At 44.9% G+C, this 25,639-nt stretch overlaps 1 protein-coding gene and 1 non-coding gene across 2 annotated transcripts in view; one reads left to right on the forward strand and one right to left on the reverse strand.

Annotated features, from left to right (window-relative positions):
- TMTC3 (transmembrane O-mannosyltransferase targeting cadherins 3) overlaps positions 1-25,639 on the reverse strand; it is a gene marked incomplete in the record, with an annotated part of 998,858 nt that overhangs the window by 505,978 nt on the left and 467,241 nt on the right.
- Positions 9,862-9,945, forward strand: TRNAL-UAG. Its single transcript has one exon. It is a non-coding gene; the product is annotated as a tRNA-Leu (tRNA).

A 25,639-nucleotide genomic window follows, 5' to 3' on the forward strand; every position in this document is an offset into this window, starting at 1 on the left:
CAATTGTTAGTTGGGGGTGGGGGTGGATTTGCAAGGGTGGGGATGTTGTCATAGGGTTGATTGTTTGCAAGGGTCTGGATGGTTTCTGTAAAGTATTTATTAAATTGAGTGGGGATGTCTTCTTGGTTTGTCTTCTTGGTTATCATCTATTTTTGGGGTTGGGGTAGTTGTTTTACCTGGTTGTAGAATAGACTTAATTGCTGCCCAAAATTTCTGTGGGTTGTTCCTGTGCTTATACTGTAACTTTTGGTAGTAAGATGTTTTGTCTATTTTGGTGAGTTTTTTGGCTTTGTTACGTAGTTCATATATTTGCTTTTTTCAACTGGGATTTACTGTTGAGGTAGTTGGTCCAGGCCGTGTTTCTTTTTTGAGGAGGGATTTTGTGTTTCGGGTTAACCAGGGGGCATATTTAGTTTTAATTCTTGTTGTTCTGGAGGGGGCGTGACGGTTAAGGGTGTTTAAGAAAGTAGTATTAAAATATAGTACAGCTTCATCAAGAGGTAGGTTTTTTAGGGGGTTCCAGTTGCACATTTTTAGGTCGTTTATAAAGTTGGAGCGGTTAAAGTGTTTTTTGTTTCTAATTAGGCGTGTAGATATTTGGGTCAGTTGTGGTGATTTTGATCTGAGTAAGAATGTAGCTTGGTGGCCACTCAGGGTGTCTGGTAGACACCCTGCTAGGGATTATCAGTGATCGGTGGGATATGAGTATCCAATCTAGAGTGGACTGGTGTTTGGTTCTCTTGTCTGTTCTTGTGGGGGAAGTGATGAGTTGGGTTAGGCCATGTGGGTTAATATGGGAAAGTGGGTTATGACTGGAACAGTTTTGCCTGTCAGTATTATGGTCTCCTAATACCATGCTTTCCTGAGGGAGGGAGTTAGATATCCATTCTAGGAGTTTTTCTGTAATGGGGATATTGTTGCCTGGAGGGATGTAGCATCCTATGATGTTGATGTGTTTATCATTAAGTTTTAGTTTTGTTAGAGTGAGTTCAACTTTATCGAGGTCTGGGGTTATGTCTACTTTCTCAAAGATGAGGTGAGATTTATACACTATAGCAACCCCCCCCCCCTTTACCTATTCTATCACTATGAATTACACTGCAACCTGGTGGAGTGATTTCATTGTTGTGGTTGCCTGGTTTAAGCCAAGTTCCTGTCAGTATGACTACCTCAGGTTGATAAAAGGAGAATAGTGCATGAAAGTCATGGACTTTGTTTAGTATACTTCTGACATTTAAATTTAAAATGAGGAGAGTGAATTTGTCTCGGTGGAGTAGGGTATCATTCAGGGTGAGGGTTGGGGCTCCTAGATTTTGTGGGCCTGGGTTTGGGTGTATATCACCACAGCTAATGAGTTGGGTTCGGAGGTAAAAATAGAGCTTGAGTAGTTTGTTTAGGGTCTTAAAGTTCTTTATAGTTGTTTGGGACTGGTAGTGTGATGGCTGTAATCTGTGCGCATAGTGGTGAATAAAGAAGGTTTGGTAGTGATATGGGACTAGTTGAGTAAAAGGGTGTGTTATAACAATGTTAGTGGAAGTAGGTTTTCTTGGTATGTTGATAAAATTAAGTTGTTTTTGGTGGTTGGTGATGGAAGTTAGCAGTGGGAGGGTGGATACACCTAGGAACAATAGTAAGAGGTGTATGTATGTGGGTTTGGGTAGTTTGGGCATGGTTTGGTTGGGTTTGGTCATGACTGAGAGATCTGCTTGGGATAGGGTGGGTGTGGTGGATGATGAGAGGTGTTGATTGTGATTGTAAGGTAGTTAGATGGAAGACTGTGCTTTACAGAATGTGGAATAGTGGAAGAGAAGGAAATGGGTACAGGGGTGGGGCAGATTCAGTGATTGGTGGTTAGCATGAGGGGAGTGGTGAAGTTTAGTTGAAATGTTAGCACTAGTGGGGGTGGGCAGAAATAATGAGCAGGGAAGGGAGCAGAGTGAGCCCAAGCGCAGCGGGGCTAACACTAACTCCAATTATATCCCTGGGCTTACTTGTTTCTTTTCTTTGTACACCAAATGTATCTTTTCACTTGTTTCTGTTTACACCAAACGTATCTTTTTGGCTGTATTGTACTAGTTTAATTTCACTCCAAATGTATTTTTTGGTTGTATTTTACTGGTTTAGTTTCACACCAAATTTATGGGTTATTTTTAAGCTACAGATTGTCCCCTTGCAGAGATTAATTAAGAGCTGCAGGGTATATTTTATGGGCTATGTGCAGGGGAACAACTAAGGCTGGAAGTCAGTAGCCAACACACAAATCGTTAGGCAAAAAACTTTATGCACAGCACAGCAAAGCTTTCGTGCAAAACCCTTCTTCAATACTAAATACAAAACAATGAACAAAGCAACATGCTTTAAATAGGAGCATATCAGTCACATGACAGCAGCCAACATCATATGACCAGGAAAAATATTTCATATACAGCAATAAGAATCAAATTTAAAATACTAACTAAACAGTTTAATTCGTTGTAACTTCATTAGAATAGGTTTAAGACTAACGGTAGAATTCAAGCCTGGTAGACAATCTGCCGCCAATCTTAATATCCATTCATACTCTTTAATTTCTAAAACATTGTTAATATCCCCACCCCTACCAGAAGGGACAACCATGTCTAAAACCCTAAACTTAAAATAATGTTCATCCCCATACAACCTAATATGTTTAAAAAGGGCATTATTCTCATTTTCTCTTCTAATCTCGGATTTATGTTCAATTATCCGGTCCTTCAATTTTCGTGTGGTCTTCCCTACATAAAATGAGGGACAGGCCATACAAGTTGCCAAATAAACAACATTAATACTACCACAATTTGCCACAGATTTAAACTCAAAACCCCTATTCATTATGGGATGAATAAAAGTATGATTAGGAGAATTGGCAAGGTCCATACAACAGGAACATTTCATACATTTAAATGTACCAAAACGGGTAAAACTATAATCATTCATATCTGATCTAAAGTTAAAATCCTTATAACATATCCGACTCTTAATACTTCTCATATTTCTATATGAGAAGTATGGCTTATTACCCAAAATTCTATTAATATCTGGAGAAGCCATCAATACTGGCCAATACTTTTCTATAATATATTTAACTGAATATGTTCTATTATTAAAAGTCGTAACATATCTAATTTTGTCCGTCTTATGGACATTGCAACTTAAACCAAAACAAGAAGAGCTAGTTGAAGAGTTGGCCCTAAAGAAGGGTTTATAGATAGTATCCCTATTTAGCACTACATAATCTTTCAATGAGAATAATGCCCTTTTTAAACATATTAGGTTGTATGGGGATGAACATTATTTTAAGTTTAGGGTTTTAGACATGGTTATATGGATATGCTCCTATTTAAAGCATGTTGCTTTGTTCATTGTTTTGTATTTAGTATTGAAGAAGGGTTTTGCCCGAAAGCTTTGCTGTGCATAAAGTTTTTTGCCTAACGATTTGTGTGTTTTCTATGTGCAGGGGAGCCAGATGAAATTAATGTGTGCAGGGTAGATTTGTAGGTTAAAGAGGTAAGATCCTTGGGGAAAATCTAGCTAGGTTACACAATATGGAGGGAGCCTAGAGGAGCCTTTAGACTCAGGGCAGCATGAAATAGTACATAGGTAGAATGTTAAGGTACTTGTACATGTTAATTAACCTTATTCAAATTGCAGGTTGGACTTCAAAGACTTGTAGCAGGTAATATTTTTCAGGGTAACGTCCTTTCAGTCAGCAGTGTCTTACACTGGGGTAGTTCTAGGGGGACTAACTAGAAAGAAAACAATTATTATGAGAAAGACTTTATCAGTACTAATAACTAGCCAGTAAAGCAGGCATAACACTGTCACTTAAACTATGTAATATACGGCAATACAGGAGCTCCATACAGCTAGCAAAGTATATGCTTTTTAGTTATTTAAATGGTCAACAGTTAATGTATCACTAGCTTTATAGACTACTCTTCCAATCAGACTATGATGAAGGTAATAATTGTTAAGGTTTTCTACAATGCTGTGTCCTTGTTTGATGTTAAACATTTAATCTAGATGCCGGACAACAGCTATCAAGTACGTTTTCCTTGTAAAAGCAGTCACGAGAACGGGTAGCTAGACAAGCTAAGAGCAGCCATATGGTAAGCAGCTCTGTTAACAGATTTTATCACAAGTAATGAGTTGCTATTCCAAGTTTAGGAGTCTAAGTATAGTTTTAAAAACAAGCAGATAATCAGGCTAAAAGCGGACATATAATATGCAGTTCTGTTATCCATTCTCACTACCACAGCGTAATTCTTAACAAATAGCCTTTGCTATGTTTGCATTAGAAACACGTGCAATATGCACTTAAGTAAAGCAGTAGTAGGTGAAACGATAGCATGCAGTACTCAATAAACAAACCGTTCCAGCCACAAAATGCAAGGAGAAAATTAATATTTATGACAAGGATAACATGCACTTAAGTAAAGCAGTAGCAGTATGTGAAACAATAGCATGCATTGCACAGAAAAACAAACAAAAAATGCTGCGGCAGTAGCATTGTTACCTCACTGCAAGAGGTTCTCCAGTTCGATTCTCGGCTTGGCTTGGGAGTGCCTTGTGTGTGGAGTCTGCATGTCCTCACCGCGGTTGGGTAGCATTCGAAAGACATACGTGTGTAAATGGGCATGCCTTCGTTGAAAGCTGGGTGGCGAGCTGGCACCTCGGCTTTTCATAAAAATCTACTGCCAATCATTAGTGGACCGGAATTCCACTGTGGCAACCCCTTACCGGGAAAAAGCCGAAAGACAAACAACAACACAGAAAAACAAACATAGTTCCAGCCACTATCGCTATAACATAAATTTTTAGTCAGTTTGGTAAATGTTTACACTGTCAAATATAGCAGTAAAAAAGGCTAAAATAAAGGTTTACATTTTCAAAAAAGTAATCAAAAATTCCAGTGCTTACATGGGAGCTCAACACCAGGGACTGCAGCTGCTTCGAGAAATTTAAAGATGGCTCCCAGGGTTTAAAAAACCTCTTACAGGCTAGAGGGGGAGGGTCAATACCACAGTCAGGCGGGGAGGGGAAGGCCAAATAATACAGTGTAATCAGACCTAGACCAGGGAATGCAGGCAAAGTAATGGCTAACAGTAACTCCAATTATATTCCTGGGCTTACTTGTTTTTTTTTTTCTTTGTACACCAAATGTATCTTTTCACTTGTTTCTGTTTACACCAAATGTATCTTTTTGGCTGTACTGTACTAGTTTAATTTCACTCCAAATTGATCTTTTTGGTTATAATTTACTGGTTTAGTTTCACACCAAATTTATGGGCTATTTTTAAGCTATAGATTGTCCCCTTGCAGAGATTAATTAAGAACTTTTTATTTTATGGGCTATGTGTAGGGAAGCCAGATGAAATTACTGTGTGCAGGGTAGATTTGTAGGTTAAAGATGTAAGATTCTTGGGGAAAATCTAGCTAGGTTACACAATATGGAGGGAGCCTAGAGGTGCCTTTAGACCCAGGGCAGCATGAAACAGTACATAGGCAGAGTGTTAAGGTACTAGTACATGTTATGGTATTAACCTTATTCAACATTAACAGAACACAATGCAATACAACACTTGGGTATATTGCACATGAAAGGAATAAAGTAGAGTGCACAAGAATGTAAACACATGCCTTATAGTGCAAATGGCTATTATCTGTACTCAGTGTGACCATTTAGCAATGTTCAGTTCACATATGGGCCTGGAATAGAAACTGTTCTTAAGTTTGTTTGTCCGAGATGGAATGGACCTGACTTTCAATAAAACAGTGATAAAGATACCAGCAGCTTCTCCTGCAGGTTGTTTTTCTTGAGGATCTTCAGGAAAATAAGTCACTGCTGTCCCTTCTTGACTGCCTCCCATGGTGTTTATGTACCAAGAGAGATCTTCTGCCACATGTACACCTAGAAACTTGAAGGGAAGAACCCTTTCCAAACAGTCCCCATTAACGTATATTGGGTTGTGATCTGCACTATCCCTCCGGAAATGTAGGAGTTCTTTTGTTTTGGCAGAGTCCAGGGCAAGGTTGTTCTCAGTACAATTTGCAGCCTGTTTTGAACTTCATCTCTATATGCCGTTTCATCTCCTCCCAAGATAAAAATATGAAGATGGAGTCTGGTCAGTGGTTATTCATGGGATTACTGATGCCACGAGGCCTAGAATTTTGAGAAACTCTCTTGCAAAGGTAGCTTCATTGAGAGAGAAATCCCTGAAAATGTTCTAATTAGTCAGGACTTAGGCTTCTGTGTCCATCACACATCCCAGGAAGACAATTCTTTGAGAGGATGTCAGACGGGACTTTTGTAGGTTCATCTTGAAGCCAAAGTGAGATAGAATGGTTGAGACTTTGTCTAATGATTCTAAACACTCAGCACAAATCAGCAAGTCATCTAAATAAAGGAAAATGTGGATGCCAGGCACTTTGTGAATACTACAGGAGCAGTAAATAGCCCAAACGGTAATGCAGAAAACTGATAATGTGAGCCAGACATAGCAAATCACAAATATTTCTGATGTTGGGAGCAACTGGAATGTGATGGTAAGCATTTTTCATATTTAAAGTGACCATGAAACAGTGGTTTGGAGGAAGGGGTAGGATCATCTGCAGGCAGAGCATAATGACTTTTGGGTAGGTTCAGAAAATTAAATTAGGTAAAACAGATTAAAAAGAAGTTATGTACTTACCATAACGTTCCATGTGAGTTGTTTATCTTGCCTTTATTCTCACTGATGGGTTCGGAGACGATCCTTGGCTCCAACACGGTGGATAGCAAAGCTCAAGGTTTGCCAGTAGCTCGAGACCAAGCCCCTTATCCCACAATGTACTGCTGGAATTACCTTAGATCTTGTTTGCTGCGAGTAACAGTAGATATATATACCCTTTTATTTATTTCTACCAAGGACACTTCCCAAAGGGGAAGAAGAAATATTGAATAACCAGGATGGCACTAGCCTCTAAGTCAACAGTCAGCCAGCAGGGGGAAGGAGGGAGGGACGTGAGAATAAAGGTGAGATAAACAACTCACATGGAACTTTATGGTAAGTACATAATTTCTTTATGTGAAGCTGTTAAATCTCGTCGTTTATTGTCATGGATGGGTAGCGTCCCTAGCACCCTCAATCTTGGGTGGCTCATGGAAGTATGTTCTTCAGTACCATGGAAACAAAGGAAAACCTGTCCCTTGAAGCCTTATCTACTTTGTAATGCGTGATAAAAGATATGAGGCTTAGACCAAGTGGCTGCAGCGCAAATATTGTCAAGGGGCAATTTAGCTTGAAAAGCAGAAGACGTAGAGACGGCCCTGGTAGAATGAGCCTTAGGTTTGTGTGTTAATGGCATGCTTGCATTTTCATAAACAAAGGATATACAATTGGATAACCATTTAGATAAGGTTGTTTTAGCCACTGGATTGCCTTTTCTGGCTTCTGAGAAGGATACAAAAAGTTGATCCGATTTTCTAATATCCTTAGTTCTGTCAAGATAAAATCTGAGCTGTCTGTGTACATCAAGTTTGTGCAGCATGTATTCCACTTTGCGAATGGTTGGGAAAAAAAGACTGGCAGCTCAATGACCTGATTGATATTTGATTCAGAACAGACTTTAGGTAAAAATGAGGGGTTTGTTCTGAGAGATACTCTACTCTATCAGCATGGAAAATCATGTAAGGTGGTCTGATAGATGATGCTTGAAGTTCTGACACTCAGCGGGCAGAAGTAATGGCTACAAGAAAAATAGTTTTCCAGGATAAATATTTGAGATCACAAGAAGATGCTGGTTCAAAAAGGGGAAGAATAATTTGAGACAGCATAAAGTTTAAATTCCAGGGAGAATAGGGAATCTTGATAGGATGTCTCATGTGAAGAATGCCTTTAAGAAAAGTCTTAGATAATTTATGGCCCTTAACATTTGAGCCACCAAACCCAAGGTGAAAATTTGAGATGACAGCTAACTGGATTCTAACTGTAGCAGCTGCTGCTCCTTCCTTAAAACTCTTTGTCAAGAATTCTAAAATAGATGATAGCGGAGCTTGGAAAGGGTCAATCTTCTGCGTATTGGCCCAAATTGAGAACCTTATATGGTACTTACGTATTATCGCAACCAGAGTTTTGCGATAATACGGCTTGCTTCCCAATCACTATCTGTTCGTTGATGTTGTTGAAATAGAAAACAGTGCGTTTTCTTTACCAAACCAGGTTGTTTTCTGGAGGGCTATCAACACAAACTAAAAAAAACGTACTGTTTCTTTCTGCTCTTTACTGGCAGCATGTCGCTTCTTGGCAAAGCTGTCCACTGAACGTTCTTTGTCAGCCAATGCTGTCCGATTACGCTCATACATACCAGATGTTTGTGATTCTCTTGCAACCAGCTTCCAATTCTCTGATAATTCCTGACAATTATGACATTATGGACAAATGAGTCGTTGTCCTTAATGTCATGATTTGGGACAGTTTACAGTATAACCTGCATACCTTTTTGCACTGTCCTGCGAATCGGAGTTGAGACAGATCCGAGCAGTATGTCAGGAAAAATGTAGTGGCTGGCTCTGGAAGTTGGTTGCGAAGCAGCAGTGTTGGCCGCCGGAGTGTTATGCTCTGTGATGTGTGTTTAATAAATGAATCACGTCTGTAGATGTTACATATTTTTCCCCTGGTGTGTGAACTGTCAGTTGCTTTTTACCCCTTTTGGGCTGCTAGTTCTGGGGAAGGGAATATGCTGCAGATGCTGCTCTTTGCATCCGGCCACAAAATATCATCGCTTGAAAGGAGAACTTGTCTTTGCTGTCACTTTATGTCTTTTCGGGATCGAGTTTTGGCCAAGCCAGAAAGAAACAGTACTTTGTTCACAACTGTTTACATTCAGTGAGGTGCTGTGATTGTGATTCAGAGTAATTACTCTATTTCACATACTACTGCTGTGTTGTGTGCACACATAACAGGACTTGGAAACGTACTATGACTGACATGATGTTGGGAAACGGCATAGGTTCAAACAAGCGGTCATTTTTCCAAGTAGTACACTATTCCTACCTCAACAAAATGTTTTTTTTTTTTTTTAAGATAACATTCCCTGTGTGATTCTGCATACTTTTATGGTTACAGTCACACACCGGGAAGCAAGCCGTATTATCACAAAAATCTGGTTGCGATAATACGTAAGTACCCCTTTTCCATTTACTGCCATATAATTTCCTGGTAGATGGTTTGTGAGAAGACAAGAGAATTTGTCTTGTATCTTCTGAAATTGAATAAAGCCTGGCAATTAGGGGAAGTGGATTAGCCAAGCAGTCAGTTTCAGGGACTGCAGTGAAGGATGGAGGTCCCCTGACGGGTGTGGCAGAAGGTCCGGAACTGGGTCCAGGATCCATGGATCTTCCAACAGATGATGGTGGAGAAACGGGAACCAAATCTTCCGAGACCAGTAGAGGGCTATGAGAATAACAATCCTTCCCAGCAATTTTGCTTTCTGTAAAAATCTGGGTATCAATGGGAAGGGTGGAAATGCATAAAGGAGACCCGGGGGCCAATCGTGTAAAAGTGCATCTCTCGGGGGATGACCGGGAGGTGGTATTAGGGTAAAGTAGCTTCTGCATTTTGAATAGATGTGGCTGGCAAAGAGGTCGCAGCAAGGCTGGCCCCATTTGCAGAAAATCAACTCCGCAACCTGTTGTTTGAGAGACCACTCGTGAGGGAGCAATGTCGCCCTGCTTAGCTTGTCCGCTATCACGTTGGATTTCCCCGGGATGTGCACTACTAACAGAAAAGTCTTAGATAATTTATGGCCCATAACATTCGTTCTTCAGATGAGACCTCCTATCAAAATTCCCTATGCTCCTGTGGTAGTGTGGCCGAGTGGTCTAAGGCGCTGGATTTAGGCTCCAGTCTCTCTGGAGGCGTGGGTTCGAATCCCATCATTGCATCTGATTTTGGATGGGCGGGTGGCCTAATGGTTAAGGTGTTTGCCTTACAAACACAAGGTGCAGAGTTTGAGTCTCACAAGGGATAATTGGCTAGGCTTAAAATGTCTCACAGGGGCAGTTAGCTTAGTACTAATCTATGTAACCTATGTAAAAAAAAAATGCTGGGACAACACAGCCCATTGTCAGACCCTGAGGGCTTCTCGACAAAGGGGGTAAGACTTGGTTCCGCCTTGCTTGTTCAAGTACCAGACTACTGACATGTTGTCCGTCTGAAAAGCAATAGTTCCTAGAGGGAGAGAGTCCTGAACGTACTGTAACGCCAGAAGTACCGCTCTCAACTCTAGAACACTGATGAGCAGATGTGATTCTTGATCTGTCCATGTGCCTTGGGCAGTCTTTCCCTGAAAATGCCCCCCCCCCAATCAGGAAAGCGTCCATGGGTCACAGTGGCTACTGGGGCGGGGGACAAAGGGTCTTCCGATTGTGACATAAAGAGACGTCAACCACCACCACCGAAGGTCTCTCTTGCAAGAATCCGGGATGAGACTCATGTGGTGCATTGGTAGTTTCTAGTATGACTACTGAGCAAAGAGGAGCCATCGAAGAATTTGCATATGCAGCCTTGCGAGTGGTATGGCCAGGATTGCTGCCACCATCAAACCTAGTACCTTCAATACCTCTGCTGCTGTAGCTTTGTTCTTTGACACCAGTGAGCTGACTCTTTCGATAGGAAGACGTAGACTGGTAGTTGAGGTAGCTAAGTCTGCTCCTTTAAAAACGATATGCTGTGATGGCGATAAGGCAGACTTTTTGAAGTTGATTGTAATGCCTAATTGATAGCAGAGTGTCAGAGTGTACTGTGTTGCCTGAGTCAATTGATGCCTGGTGGTAGCGGTGAGGAGCCAATTGTCTAGGTATGGAAACACCTGGAATCCTAGACGTCTCAAGTGAGCCATGACCACTGCCATGCATTTGGTGAACACTCTGGGGGCTATAGTGAGACCAAAGGGCAGGGCTCGAAACTGGTAATGATCGGCTCCCAGCCGGAAACGCAGATGATCTCTGGAGAATCTGTTCATCTTTATGTGATAGAACACGTCCTTGAGATCTATGGAGCACATCTCATCGCCTTACCCTAGGAAGGGAAGAATGGACTGAAGCGTGACCATTTGGAACTTCTCTTTCTTTACGAACTGGTTGAGTCTGCTGAGGTCCAAGATAGGTCTCTAGTCCCCTGTTTTCTTTGGTACCGAAAAGAATCTTGAGTAAGTTCCTAATCCAACTTGGTCTGCTGGGACTGGCTGGATGACTCTTTTTTTCTAGCAATCTGTGGACCTCTACGATTGTTTGTTCCATGAGATTGGGTGGAACATCTGGGATTCTCTTTACAGGAATGGGAGGGGAAGAGAAAGTACAGTTTTGTACCTACCATAAATGTAGATGTCCAATAGGTATGCATCTGCAGTCATCACATATGGGTTGTCCTGCCTCAGGCAGCCCTTCGGTCGGCCGGATTCCAAAGTCTGGGTCCGGCGTCGGCTGATGTTGCACTTTCCCCGACGTCAGAGCGCCTGGGGTATAAAAGCATCAGCCGACGCCATCTTCCTCAGTTTTTCTTGCCCCCGATGCCAGGTGCCCTCTAAGGAAGGCTAAATTTGGAGAGATGCATTTAAAAATCCAAACATGCACAATAATATAAAAACAAATACACCATAATAGATCACCCCAGCTAGCTATTAGAGGGGTAAGTACCCAAGAAATACCACAGAGGGGAAGGAGGGGGAATAAACCTGACTGCAGATGCATACCTATCGGACATCTACATTTATGGTAGGTACAAAACTGTACTATGTCCTTCAAGGATGCATCTGCAGTCATCACATATGGGTAGAATACCATAGCCAATCTGAGGGTGGAGGAACTATGTAAAGGATGGTGTAGCTAAAATGCCCTGCAGGACTGCCGTAGCAAAGCCTGCTCTGGATCTGGAATATAAAGGTAAATTGTAATGCTTGGCAATGTATGCACGGAGCTCCATGTAGCAGCTTCTAAAATGTCCTTGGTAGCCACCCCTCTTAAGAAGGCTGTGGAGGTGGCTGTGGCTCTCGTGGAATGAGGTCTAATGTTAGCTGGCACAGTTTTTCCATGAAAGGAGTAACAAAAACGAATGCAATTCCCTATCCATTTTGAAATTGTCTGTTTGGAAATTGCTTTTTCTTGTGTACCAGCAGCATATGCTACCAACAGCTGGTCAGTTTTTCTGTAACCTTTAGTTCTGTCCAAGTAGTAGCGCAACTGTCTGTGTATGTCTAGAGTGTGCAGAAGTTTCTCCCCTTTGTTTTGTGGATTTGGAAAGAAGGTAGGCAAGTGAATAGCTTGATTTAATGAAACCCTGGATACCACCTTTGGCTTAAATGTAGGATTGGTTCTTAGTGAAACTCTGTCCTGATGAAAAATAAGAAATGGCCGTACTGCCATAAGGGCCTGTAACTCAGATACTCTTCTTGCTGAGGTTATGGCCAGAAGGAAAGCAGTCTTCCAAGACAGGAACTGTAGTTCTGCAGATGCTGCTGGTTCAAAGGGAGGCAGTGTTAGTTTTTCCAACACGAAGCTAAGGTCCCAAGTAGGTAGAGGTGGTTTCCTTGGAGGATTGATGTTTTTGATTCCTCTTAGAAACTGTCTTAGGAGAGGATGAGAGAAGACAGGCGGATCAGTATTGTACTCTGCTGAAATTGCTGAAGCATGACTTTTAATGGAAGAGTAAGACAGACCATTGTGGAACATTTCTGCCAAGTATTTCAGGATATGTGCCATGTTCATCACTGTCGCATCCAGGCCCTTTGTGGTGTTCCAAATGTGAAATCTTTTCCATTTTGCTGAATATGCCTTTCTAGTGGAAGGCCGGCGAGCTTCCATAATAATATCTTTCACTCTCTGGGATAGCTTGTCCTGAGGAGTCAAGGTATTTTCCAGGCTGTTAGTTGCAAGGTTTTCAGGTTGGAATGCAGAGTTTTGTAATTGTGCTGTGTCAGTAGAAGTGGCCATAGAGGAAGAGGCCATGGTTTCGTACGTGACATGCTCTTTAACAGTGGGTACCAGTGCTGTCTTGGCCAGTCCGGAGATATCAGAATCATTTTTGGCTGCTCTGTCCTGATCTTCAGTAAAACCTTGGTCATTAATGGGAGAGGTGGAAATGCATACACTGTTAGAGATCTCCAGCTGAAAGAGAGGGCGTCCACTTTGCATGCTTGTGGGTGGTATGTCCTAGAGCAGAATTTCTTCAGTTGATGATTGTGGGGGAAGGCAAAAAGATCCAAGTCCGGCCTCCCCCATGATTGTGTTATCTGTAGAAAGATGTCTGGGCGCAGCATCCATTCGTGTGCATCCATGATATTTCTGCTTAAGCTGTCCGCCAGTATATTGTCTTTCCCTGGCACAAACTGGGATTGTAGCTGTATATTGAGTTTCAAGGAAAGTTCCCATAGATTCATTGCCAGCCTGCAAAGAGGATAGGAATGGGTGCCTCCTTGCTTGTTTATGTACCACATAACCGTGGTGTTGTCTGTCCTTATTAGCAGATGGCCATGATGCAGAAAGGGTTTGAAGGCTTCAACTGCATGTATCACTGCCAGCATTTCCTTTTGGTTTATGTGCATGCGTAGCTCTTTTTGTGACCATAGACCTTGAATGCATCTGCCCTCCATGTGCACTCCCCATCCGTGGTCTGAAGCATCTGTTGTAATGGTTTGGCTGGCTATTGGTTTGCTGAAAGGCAGACCCCTGTTTGACTGGCTTGCTTGAGCCCACCACAGAAATTCCTTTTGAAGGCATGGAATGAGTGTTATCAAAGTTTCCAGGCTGGGACTGTGCTGAGTCCATAAACTCCTTAGGTACCACTGTAGTTTCCTCATATGTAGTCTTGCTTTGTGGAATCAGAAGGATGCAAGAAGCCATGTAACCCAGGGCCTGCAGGATTTTCCTTGCAGTCAGCTGGGTTTGTCTTGTCAGATTTTTGAAGTAATCTGGTAGTTGACTTTGTTTTTCTTCTGTGAGGAAGGCCATTTGGGTGGTTGTATCTAGATTTGCACCCAGAAAGGTTATTCTTTGCGATGGAACAAGTCTTGATTTGTGAAAGCTGACTATATATCCCAAGGCCTGAAGTAGGTGGATGGCATAATTCAAGTGTTTTACCAAAGTTTGTTGGCTGTCCGCTTGTATAAGGCAGTCGTCCAGATATGGGTATATTTGAATCCCCTGAAGTCTGCAGTGTGCAATTACTGATGCCAGGCATTTCGTGAATACTCTGGGTGCAGTAGATAAGCCAAAGGGCAATGCTGAGAATTGATAATGCTCTGACCCTGCAAGAAATCTGAGGTGTCTTCTGCAACTTTGTCTGATAGGGACATGCAGGTATGCCTCCTTGAGGTCTAGAGTTACCAGCCAAGACCCCTTGCCCAGCATGGGAAGGAGCTGCTGTAGAGTCAGCATTTTGAACTTTGGCACAATGAGATAAGTATTCAGTGCGGACAAGTCGAGAATAGGCCTCCATTATTTTTCTTTTCTTGGAACAAGGAATAGTCTGGAATAAAATCCTTGGCCTTGTTCTGAGAGAGGAACCTTTTCTATAGCTTTCATTTGCATTAAGCTGGAAATTTGTTTCAAAGCCTCTGCTCTTTGATTCGGTGGCAGGTCTGGCATGCCCTTTCTTTTTGGTAATGTGTGGAAATGAAACCTGCATCCTTTGTCTATTATTTGTAGTGTCCATTTGTCCCTTGTAATACTGTGCCAATTTTCTGAAAATAAAGAAAGCTTTCCGCCCAAAGGTGCTTCCAATTGAGCTCTGGTTGGCGGTGTCATAGTAAAGTCATTCAGCCTGTCCATGTGCAGCAGTTGAAGGTCCTGCATTACCTCTCTGGTTGGGAGCCTGCCATTGATGTCCTCTGTAGAAGCCTCTAGCTTGCCCTCTACCTCTGGCACGCCTGTTCTTGCCTCTCTGAAACCTGTGTCTGGAAAGGACCAATTCTTGGAAGGCCAATTCCTGCTGAATCTTGGTGGTTGTACTTGGAGAAAATCTTTGACTGTTTGTACTGATTTTGACTTTTCTTCAAATTTCTTTAGGACCTCCTGAGCCGTGGAGCCAAATAACTTTTGCTTTTCCAGTGGAGCATCCAGCAGCTTTGCTTTAACATGGTCTGGCAGAGATTGTTCCTTCAGCCAAGCATGCCTACGTATGACTGCCAGTCATAGCTGACCTACATGAAGCTTCCAATGCATCATAACCACATTGCAAGAAATGGTTGCTAACCTGTTGTGAGTTATGTACCAGATCCTGAAGTGACTTGCGGTCTAGGGGTCAGGTGAAGACAGTTTTTTATGCAATTCATCTAACAAATACTCTTGGTACTGTATCATATGAAATTGACAATTTAATGCCCTCATAGTAAGAGTAGCAGAAGTATACACTTTTTTACCCCATCTCTCTAACGCTCTGGACTCCCTTTCAGAGGGGAGAGGATTTTAGCAGTGGCAGCTGCAACCCCTTTAGGGCCCTGGGAAATAGTTTCTGGATCAGCAGAGTGGGCCTTGTAAAGGTAAAGATGCGAGTCCGGGACCCTGTAGTACCTATCGGGTTTGGCAGGAGCCGGAGGGAGAGAATCAGGGGTTGTGCTAGAGTCAGAGTACACATCATCAATGACATTCAAAACAGGAGGAATAGCTAAAGGTCTATGCTGAGGCAAATGTAAAAAGGTCCTTAATCTTTTCCTGGAATCAGAGAATTCCTGGCCCTGCCATTGGAAATGCTCTCTCATGGTGTGTAGTGTCTCCCCAAAGGAAAACTCTTCAGGAGGGGAAGCCGAGGGAACAGATTCCTCTGCATCAGAATCCTCGTAGGCCGAAAAAGCCTCCTCCTGGTGGTCCGAGAGAGTAGAGCCATCAGAGGCCTCATCTGAGGAGTGGGGATCAGAGGGCTCAACCCTGGGCCTTTTGTCTGGAGGAGGTTGAGAGCCCCTGTCCGGATGAGGTTGAGAGCCCCTAATTAAGGAGATAAGATCCTCTGCTAAGCTTAGAATCTGTGAACCAGTAGAGGGTCCCTGAGGAATAACCTTGGGAGGCAAAGCTTTTGAAAGTTTAGCAGCTTTAGCCCTGGAGAATGCCTTAATGGACATGGATGCAGGAGGCCTGGCTGCACCACGTGCTGATGTAGATTTGTCTAAAGGAATGGTGTCGGAAGGTTCCAGGACACCAGTTTCTGTTGGAAATTCAATAACAGACTCAGCCGGGGCCTCCGGGACTGAGGTAGTCGGTTGAGTGGTTTCGGTAATTGGAAGTACCAAGGACTCTGTTTCAGCCGAGACCGAGACACTCGCGGTAGGCCTGGCCGTGGTTTCAGCTGAAACCGCAGCCCGCTTGTGTCGGTCCTTGTCCTTCCGTTTCTTAACTAAATGAGAAGTCGGAGTCTCCGACAGCATCTTATACGAAAAACTAGCCCCAAAAAATTCCTCTGCAAACTCCGCCCGACGTCTAAGAGTGCATCGGTTGAAGGAAGCACAGGCTGAACAGGCCGAGACGTCGTGGTCTGGGCCTAGGCAGGGGAGGCAGTAAGAGTGGAAATCCTTATGAAGTATTTGTTTCCCACAAGTTAAACAATTATTAACTTTATCTGACATCGGCTGAGGCAAGAAAGAGTCCCCAACGGGGTACTTAGCTTTTTGAAGTCTTCGGTAGCTGAATTACAGGAGCTGGCCGACTGGCACTTGCGAACTGCTTCTGCTTCGGGCACCACGCGGCAAGAAAGACTGAGGAAGATGGCGTCGGCTGATGCTTTTATACCCCAGGCGCTCTGACGTCGGGGAAAGTGCGACATCAGCCGACACTGGACCCAGACTTTGGAATCCGGCCGACCGTAGGGCTGCCTGAGGCAGGACAACCCATATGTGATGACTGCAGATGCATCCTTGAAGGACATCGGTATGAAATATCCTCTGGAAATGATGCTTTGTACCCATGTATCTGTTGTTATGTTTAGCCAGGCTTCTGGGTACAAAGACAAGCGACTCCCGACTGCCTCCAGAGCCGAACAGTCGGGCCCCCTTTCAGGGGGCACTGGTAGGGTTAACCGGAGAACTGACCCCAGTCATCCTGTTGCTGTGGACCCCCCCCTCTGCCGCGGGGTCGGCGTCTTCCGTTATAACCCACTCCTCTGCCTCTAGAGTGGGTTTCTCCAAGTGTGTCCTGAAAGGCTCCCTGTGCTTTTTGGAACCACTTTTCCCTCCCCTAGGGCCCTTGGGGTAGGGCCGAGTAGGGGTAGAAAAACGGACTCCAACGGCAGATAAGGTCTTGCCTTCCTGCTTACACCTGGTTAAAGTTTCTTTTATTTGGGCCCAAACAGTGATGAGCCATCAAATGGGGTGTTAATAAAGGAAGACTTAAAGGGTTCCGCAAAGGAACAGAGATGCATCCAGGCTTGTCTTCGAACAGCAATGCCTGAACTAGCGGCTCTACTCGAACCATCAGCTGCATAGGATACGAGACACATGGACGGGTTTACCACTGAGTTTAGGGTAGTGAGCTGGGCTTTTAATTTGTCGGCCACCCCTGCAGCTACCGTACCCTGGACAGTATCTCCTAGCTCTTTCAGGAGATCTCTTTGTAGTCTTGTAAAGTGGGTTAAGTAGTTCAGTGATCGCAGAGAAAAAGTCACTGAACTAAACATGCGTTTTCCATATCTATCCATGACCCTAGAATATCTGTTAGGATGATGGATAGATGTGGATGCCTCAGACACTTCCTTTTTGGTGGCTGCAGCTACCACCATGGCATCAACAGGCACCCCCCTTTGTCAAAAATGGCTTGTCCACTGGGGCAGATATGAATTTATTGGGCTTACGAGAAACAGGTTCCATGGCCTCCGGTGACTCCCACACCTTACGAGAGATCAGTTCCATGAGCTCGTCGTAAGGCGGAGACACCCAAGAAGTGCAAGGTTGAGACCCAAAAGCCTTCAAGAGCATGGACTCGTCCTCAGTAGGGGTCTTGGACTGCTAATCGCCCCTCTGACTAAGAATCTCTAGTATCTCTGCAAAGGAGATGTCATCAGAGGGGGATCGAGGGGACACTTCTGACTCATCCAAGTCCATGTCAGATGTCAAAGACTCCTGTGGGGAGTCTAAGTGCCTCCTCTTGCACAGTCTCTTCCTGGGCACCTCCTCAGTGGGGGGATCTGCGGAGGTCTCAGAAGAGCAGGGGATGCCCTGTGGTGTACTTGAGGCTCGTGGTCTCTACGCTTGGGGGGACTGGTAGACGACACAGGAGCTTAAGGGGAGAGGGAAGGCTAAACCGATGCTGACATTGTCTTTGGAGGCAAAACTCTCATGGCATCGAAGGCACCATGGCTCCGACGAGAAGGAATGGATGGACCCGAGAGTACCGTCCAATCCTCCCGCACTGAAACCCTGTGCTCTGAGCCAGAGGTAGGAGCCTAGCTCATCTGAGCTGAAGCCCCGAGAGGAAGAGTCGGCACCGACAAATTGGTTTGACTATCTCCTCAGACCCGATGGGAGAGCGTCGGCTCCTAGAGTCCTCGGTCGGTGCCGAGGACATCAGAGTAGATGGAGCCGATAATACCAGTGTGGGTAGCCGTTCCAAGGGTTCGACAATCATCGGTTCAGTATCCTTCGGCTCCGAGAGTCCAGTACGGCTCGGAGGAAGAGTAGACAAATCCAGTTCCATGGTCTTCGGCACCGACAAGCTGGTCGGGGCCGACAACAATATGGCAAGTCCTGGTGCCTGTAAAAGCTTCTGCATTAGCCGATCCATGTCCAAATCTGAAAAGCTGACTGAGGACTTAGCAGAATGCACAAAAGGTGCTGTCTGGAGCAGAGAAGAGGGAACTTCAGAGACCGGCTCCAATACTGAGAGCTGGCTCCGAATCAAAGGTACACTCGGTTCCGAGGTCTGTGGAACCGATGACCCTCCCACTGGTTTTCACCTTTTTTGTCATTTTAGGATCTGTAGATTTTGTGGATTTGGAGGATGTGCTAGTACCCACATGGCTACTCAACACCTCAGAAAAGGAATGCTGTAATAATCCCGTCTATAAGCTTCCTCCTTCTCTCCAAGAGGACTCTTGAAGAAAAGGAATGGCAAATGCTGCAAATGTCTTGGAGGTGTTTAGCCCCCAGACAGTAGACACATTGAATGTGTCCATCAGTGATGGACATTTTCTGCCCACAATCTGGGCATTTTTTGAATCCCGATTTAGGATGGGATTTCTCCTTTTCATCCAACATAGTTAATTAAAACAAAACAGTAAACTGCAAAATGTAAGACAGTAACGTCCTTACTTAACTTGTAAAGACCCACAATCCGGGCACTATCTATAACAAATAATTATAGATTACATATATAGGGCTGAAGAGGCCCACAGAGAAAAACCCTGACTATTAGAAAAGACTAATAAGTGTAAATAGGGCTAAAGGCCCACACAAACCAACTAAGCCAACAGGGCACTATCTATCTAAAACTATAGATTCTACTATCTAATTATTTAATTATCTAATACTAACACGCAACTATCTTAGAAACAAAAAAGAAAGTTTTTTTTTAATAAAACTTGCTGTTATTTTCCCACAAAAGGTCTGAGCTAGCTGGATCACCGAGATCTCTCTTGCCGCGGCAAACTAGATCTGAGGTAATTCCAGCAGTGCATTGTGGGATAAGGGGCTTGTTCTCGAGCTACTGGCAAACCTTGAGCTTTGCTATCGGCTCCGAACCCATCAGTGAGAATAAACGGCAAGATTTAACAACTTCATATCACTGGTTTCCATGGTAGCTCCTGTTTGAGTACCCAAAAGATTCTAGAGTAAAATCCTTTTCGTTTTCATGGCGCAGGAACTGAATCTGTAACCCCTGCTTGCAACATGTGAAAGATGTGGGGTAGCAAGTACAGGGAGAGTCTTCTGAAAGGAGGAGGATTTTCTGTCCACTGTCAAGAATATTCTCTCTTAATTATTCTCAGCACCCATTTGTCTAAGACTGTTTGGGGCCACAGGTCTAGGTTGAGCGAATGTTGGGAGAAGAGGAACCAGTAGGAGGAACAGGAGGAAAGGATGGGATGCCACAGTATCAGCACAGTCATTAGCAGAGTATTGATCCTTTTTGAGAAAAAGAATCCCCTTTAATTGGTTTGGAAGCATTATCCTCCTGTCATTTCCTCTTGGTACCCAGGCTCCTGTTACGCTGATCATTTTGTTTGTTCTGCCCTTTGAAGATGAATGCCTTGTTAAAGGACAACCTGGGAATTTCACACATTCAAGATACTCCATGGATCAATTTACCTTCATCATCCCATTGTTTGAGAATCCAGGTAGCAGTAGGACCAAACACCAATTCAGAACTTAAAGGACATATCAAAATCTCATTTTTAAATCCTCATAAAAATTCCTGTTATGTAATCATGCATACCTTCTCAACACAACAGAAGTGGTTGCATTTCTAAAATTGTGTCCATACTTTCCAAGACACTTCTAAAAGCATGTTTTGAAACTTGAGTCGCACTAGAAACAAATCCATTTATAAAACACTTCTGCTCAGCAGGTAAAGATGCAGCAAAGTCATCTAAATTGTAAGGACATCGCAAAATAAACTTCCATATAAAGCCCAGACAATTTAGAATTCTAAAGACTTCCCCTTAGAGATTCTAACCCCTTGATTATTTTACCCAGAGGTGTAGGGTTAGAAGGAGCTAATGATCTCTAGTTAGAGTTGAGAGTTAGAAATCACAGCTGGATCAGCTGACAAAGCAGCAAAGAGAACTCTAAGATCAGGGTACACCTTATACCTCTTCACAGTCTTTTTAGGAACTTGTTCACTAGACAAAGCGGTTTTACATGCAGTTTTATAGACATATTCTAAGGCCTTTAACAGGTGATGAACATCCAAAACATTTGGAATCTCATTCTCAATAAGAACATAAATGTTACCCATCTCTGGCAGGGCTCCAGAGTGCTTCCAGTCAAATACATCAATAAACCTACCTAGCATCTGTGTGAACACCTGCTTGTTCTTTTGAACTTGTTCACCTTCCGAAGAAATCAGACTGGATGGACTCAAAGCATAGCCTGCATCAGAGTCCCTGTTAAATCTGTAGACATAAAATTATCTCTAGAGAATGTAGCGTCTTATTTTTAAATAAAACAGCAGGAAATCAAAAGTATATAACAATGATAAGGAAGAAAGTTCCCAAAGGATTTTTTCTGAGTCTGGAAGCTATAATACACCAATGCTAGCTGCTGAGGAAATTCAACTGCGCACTTCCTACAGCTGGGACTAAATGACTGAACAACTGATTTCCTGTGACAGGGGTTTGGTTTCCCCTGATGGGAGGGGCTTAGTGAATCCTCTGATGTAATGGGATCCTATCTCGCCTACATTCATAACTGATGGGTTCGGAGCCGATCCATCGGCTCCGACTCGGCCACTATATAGTAGAACGAAGTCTCTAATTGGCTTGGCTACCCCTTATCCCAGAATGCACCATGCCTGCTTCCCCAGATCTCGTTTGCCGCTTTTCAAGCTAGACGTGGTCTCGACTTGGCTGGAGCCAAGTGTTTTTTTTGTTACTTTTTGGTCTTTTGACCTAGGGATTTCTTCACTAATTTAACAAACAGCTGTTTTAACAGCTTTACGTGTGTATGTGAACCTGTTTCAGTGTGATTGGTATTTTTTTCTACTTACTGGGCAAGGCCCGTTTAAGTTAGAGGGCCCTTGCCCTTATTTGTGAGTCATTGTGTTGATTTTGTCTACTTTAAGGTTTACTTTTCGCCCTACTGTACGTCCTTTTTTATCGGGCTAAGCCCGTTTTAGTTAGAGGGCTTCTGCCCGTTTTGTGTTCTGTATCTCGGGCCAGTCCCGTTTTTGAGTCAAGGGCTCGTGCCCTACTTTAAGGTTACTTTTCGTGGTGAAAAACAGTTGTGTGATAGGATGTCAAAAGAGCAGAAGTCTGGTTTTAAAAAGTGCACCAAGTGCACCTACAAAATGTCTCTTACAGATAGCCATGCTGTTTGCGTATACTGTTTAGGACCGAAACATTTGCAGGAAACATGTAGTGTTTGTCATGCTTTTTCCTCTAGGGTCCTTCAAGAACGTAAAAATAAATTGATCCTTAAGGGCCTTATTAAGCCCTCCTTTGAGGAAGTTTTGGCTTCTCCTTCCTCTCCAGCTTCTAAAAAGAAAAGGTCGTCGGCTCCGACCAGTCCGTTGGAACCGACTTCCAAGAAGCATAGGTCGACCTCTTCTTCCTCGGCTCCAATGGCTGCGGAGCCTTGGGTGGAAGGGTCTGCCTCGATACCTCTTTCCTCAGCTCCAATGGTGTCGGAGTCGTAGGTTGGGGGATCGAGAGGCGAATCACCTGCTTCGGCTCCTTTGGTCTCGGAGCTGTTGGAGGTGTGCAGCTCAGACTCCCCCCCCCCCCGAAGTCCCCTTCGGCGCCGATGCTTATTCATACGGTTCCAGATCCGGTGCCGATGGTGTTGGAGCCGTTTCGGAGCCAGTCCCCTGGTCTATCGGAGCCGAGAGAAGTCGTCTCGCCCCCATCTATTTCCTCTAAATCCTCCAGGTTGTCAGACTCAGATTTGGACAGAGTTATCCAGAGGCTTTTCCAGTCCCCGGTTTTTGCAAAAATGGTCTCGGCTCCAGCCCACTCGGCTCCGGAGCCGGTCCCCACTTCGACACATCCAATTCCTCCTCCAACCTCCTCGGAGCCGTTGGAGTCGGTGATGGTAGAGCGGAGCAGAGTTGTCCAGTCGGAACAGAGACTCCCTTGGAGCTTCTCTGTTCCGACCATCATTCCTACCCTGTCCTCGGCGTCAGGGTTCGGTACCGGGACTTCCTCGGTCGGGGCCGAGGGGAACACTTTGGAACTGGTAGCTTTGGTGCCTAGTCTTCGCCTCGGAGCGTTGGCCGCAGGGATTCCCGGTACCGTCGTGGTCTCTCAGCCGGTGTCCTCCGTAGAGTCTGGAGGTCCTGCTTTTGAGGCCATGAGGAGTGCGCTGGCCATGTCCTTGCCGGCTCAGCAAGTCTCTACCTCACTGTCCCTAGACTTGGGAACTGGTGCTTCTGGTGTGCTTCATTCCCACGACAGTGGGGGCCCAGGGCCTGAGGATACCCCCTTGGGGAGTTCCCTTCTTCCGGGAGGTCCTTCTGAATCCGCTTCAGATGAACCTCCAAGAAAAAAATTGTGCAAGAGGAAGCACACTGACTCCCAGGATGAGTCTATCACATCAGATACTGACCTCGATGATGCAGAGGGGTCCCCAAAATCATCCTCGGATGACGTCTCATTCTCAGATATCCTCGAGGTCCTGAGCCAGAGGCGCGATTGGCAGTCCAAAACCCCTTCCGCGGAGGAGTCAGTCTTCCTCAAGGCTTTTGGGGCCCAGCCCTCTGCTTCCTGGGTGTCTCCACCCCTTTCAATGAATTACTAGATTTAGTTTCTCGAAGGGTGTGGGAACACCCTGACACTGTGGAACCAGTGCCCGCCAGGCCTAACAAGTTCCTCTCAGCCCCTCCTCAAAAGGAATTTTTGACTAAAGGAGTTGCAGTAGATGCGATGGTGGTGGCATCTGCCACTCAGCAAGACGTGGCAAAGGCTTCAACGTCTATTCACCCTCCTAATAAGGATTCCAGGAGCATGGATAGGTACAGGAAGCGTACCCTTTCTTCAGCGGCCTTTACCCTGCGGTCGCTGAATTATCTTTGCCATTTTACCAGGCTCCAAAGGGACCTCCTCAAAGAGTTAGGTGAGTCTCTTACGGGTAAACTTCCTGAGGAGTTAGCCCAAACTGTTGCCGCCCAGATGACTACCCTATCTTTGATAGTCAACTCGTCCATGAGGCTCATCTCATATGCGGCCGAAGGGGCGAGTAGAGCAGCGGGAACAGGCGTGGCTCTTAGAAGACACTCCTGGTTACGCTTGTGTCCCTTTGCGGAGGCCTTTAAGTCTTCCTTCACCGACACCCCCTTTGATGGGTCCTCCCTGTTTGGACCCAAGGTGAAGGACACACTGACTCGGTGCGAGCAGGAGGGCAAGACCTTGACTGCCGTGGGGGCCCATTTTTCCGCTCCCTCTAGACCTTACCCCAAGCCCCAGAGAGGAGGGAAAGTGTGGTTCAGGAAATCTCAAATGTCTTTCCCTACTCCACTGAGTGATCCCCCCTCTAGAGGCAAGGGGGTGGGATTCAGGAAGACGCTGCCCCAGAGGAGGCAGAGGCCCCCGTAACTCTGGAGACCGCGATTCCTTTCGTGGTCCATCCTACGCTCCCCGTCCCTGAGACGTGGCCCGACTGCACATCTCCGGAGCCAGTCGGGGGTCGTTTTGCAGAACACCCGTAGGCTTGGGAATCTATCACCAAGGATCAGTGGGTGCTCCGAACCATAACCGGAGGCTATCTCATCCCTTTCATCAAGATCCCCCCTCTTACTATCAGGAAAATCCCGGATGTGCCACCCAGTCAGCGGGATCAAGCAGCGGTCGAGGTTTCAAAGCTGCTAAGAAAAGGAGTCATCCAGCCTGTCCCCGCCGACCAGATCGGATCAGGAACTTACTCAAGACTATTTTTGGTGCCAAAAAAGACAGGGGACTTAAGGCCCATTTTGGACCTCAGATCATTGAATCGCTTTGTAAAAAAATCCAAATTCCAAATGGTCACCCTTCAGTCCATTCTCCCGTTATTGGAGAAGGATGTCTGGATGTGCTCCATAGATCTCAAGGACGCTTACTATCACATTCTGATAAGTCAAGAGTCCAGGAGTCATTTACGCTTCCGCCTGGGAACCAGTCATTTCTAGTTCCGAGCACTGCCCTTTGGTCTCACCACAGCCCCCAGGGTGTTCACCAAGTGTCTGGCAGTAGTGACAGCTCACTTGAGAAGTCTAGGATTCCAAGTGTTTCCCTATCTAGACGACTGTCTCCTTACTGCCACCTCCAAGCATCTATTAGTTTGGGCGCTTATGACCACAGTCAGTTTGGGTCATTCACTAGGAATCACGTTCAATTGGGGAAAATCTGTGCTGCAGCCGTCTCAGCATATTACCTTTATAGGCGCAGAGTTAGACACAAGAAGAATGCGGGCATTCTTGCCGGTAGAAAGGATTCAGGTCCTGCAGTCTCAGGTTCAAACCTTGTTACCCAGATCACGGGTTCAGGCCAGACTGATTCTGCAGTTATTGGGCACGATGGCCTCGACTATTCTTCTAGTCCCCTTAGCCAGGCTGCACATGCGGGTGCTGCAATGGCTACTGTCGGTTCAATGGTCCTTTCAGGAACTTCCCTTGAACCATTTGGTCCAGATTACGGAAATTTGCCGTCGGGACCTACGTTGGTGGCTGCTTCGGTCTAACCTGGACCAGGGGCGGCCCTTTGCCCTTCAGCCTCCCGTCGCCACGGTGACCACGGACGCCTCCCAGATAGGGTGGGGGGGGCCATTATCTGGACAGGTCTGTCCAAGGCACGTGGCAGACTCACGAAACGCACTTACATATCAATATCCTGGAAATGAGAGCGGTGCTACTGGTATTGCAAGCACTTTATCATGCTCTTCCCCGGGGCACTATTGTGATTCTATCCGACAACATGTCGGTAGTCTGGTACATAAACAAGCAAGGCGGAACCAGGTCCTACCCTCTTTGCCGAGAGGC

The sequence above is a fragment of the Protopterus annectens genome, chromosome 11.part0 (genome assembly GCF_019279795.1).
Source record: "Protopterus annectens isolate FY-2018-M chromosome 11.part0, PAN1.0, whole genome shotgun sequence".
In the NCBI taxonomy this organism is placed as follows: Eukaryota; Metazoa; Chordata; order Ceratodontiformes; family Protopteridae; genus Protopterus; species Protopterus annectens.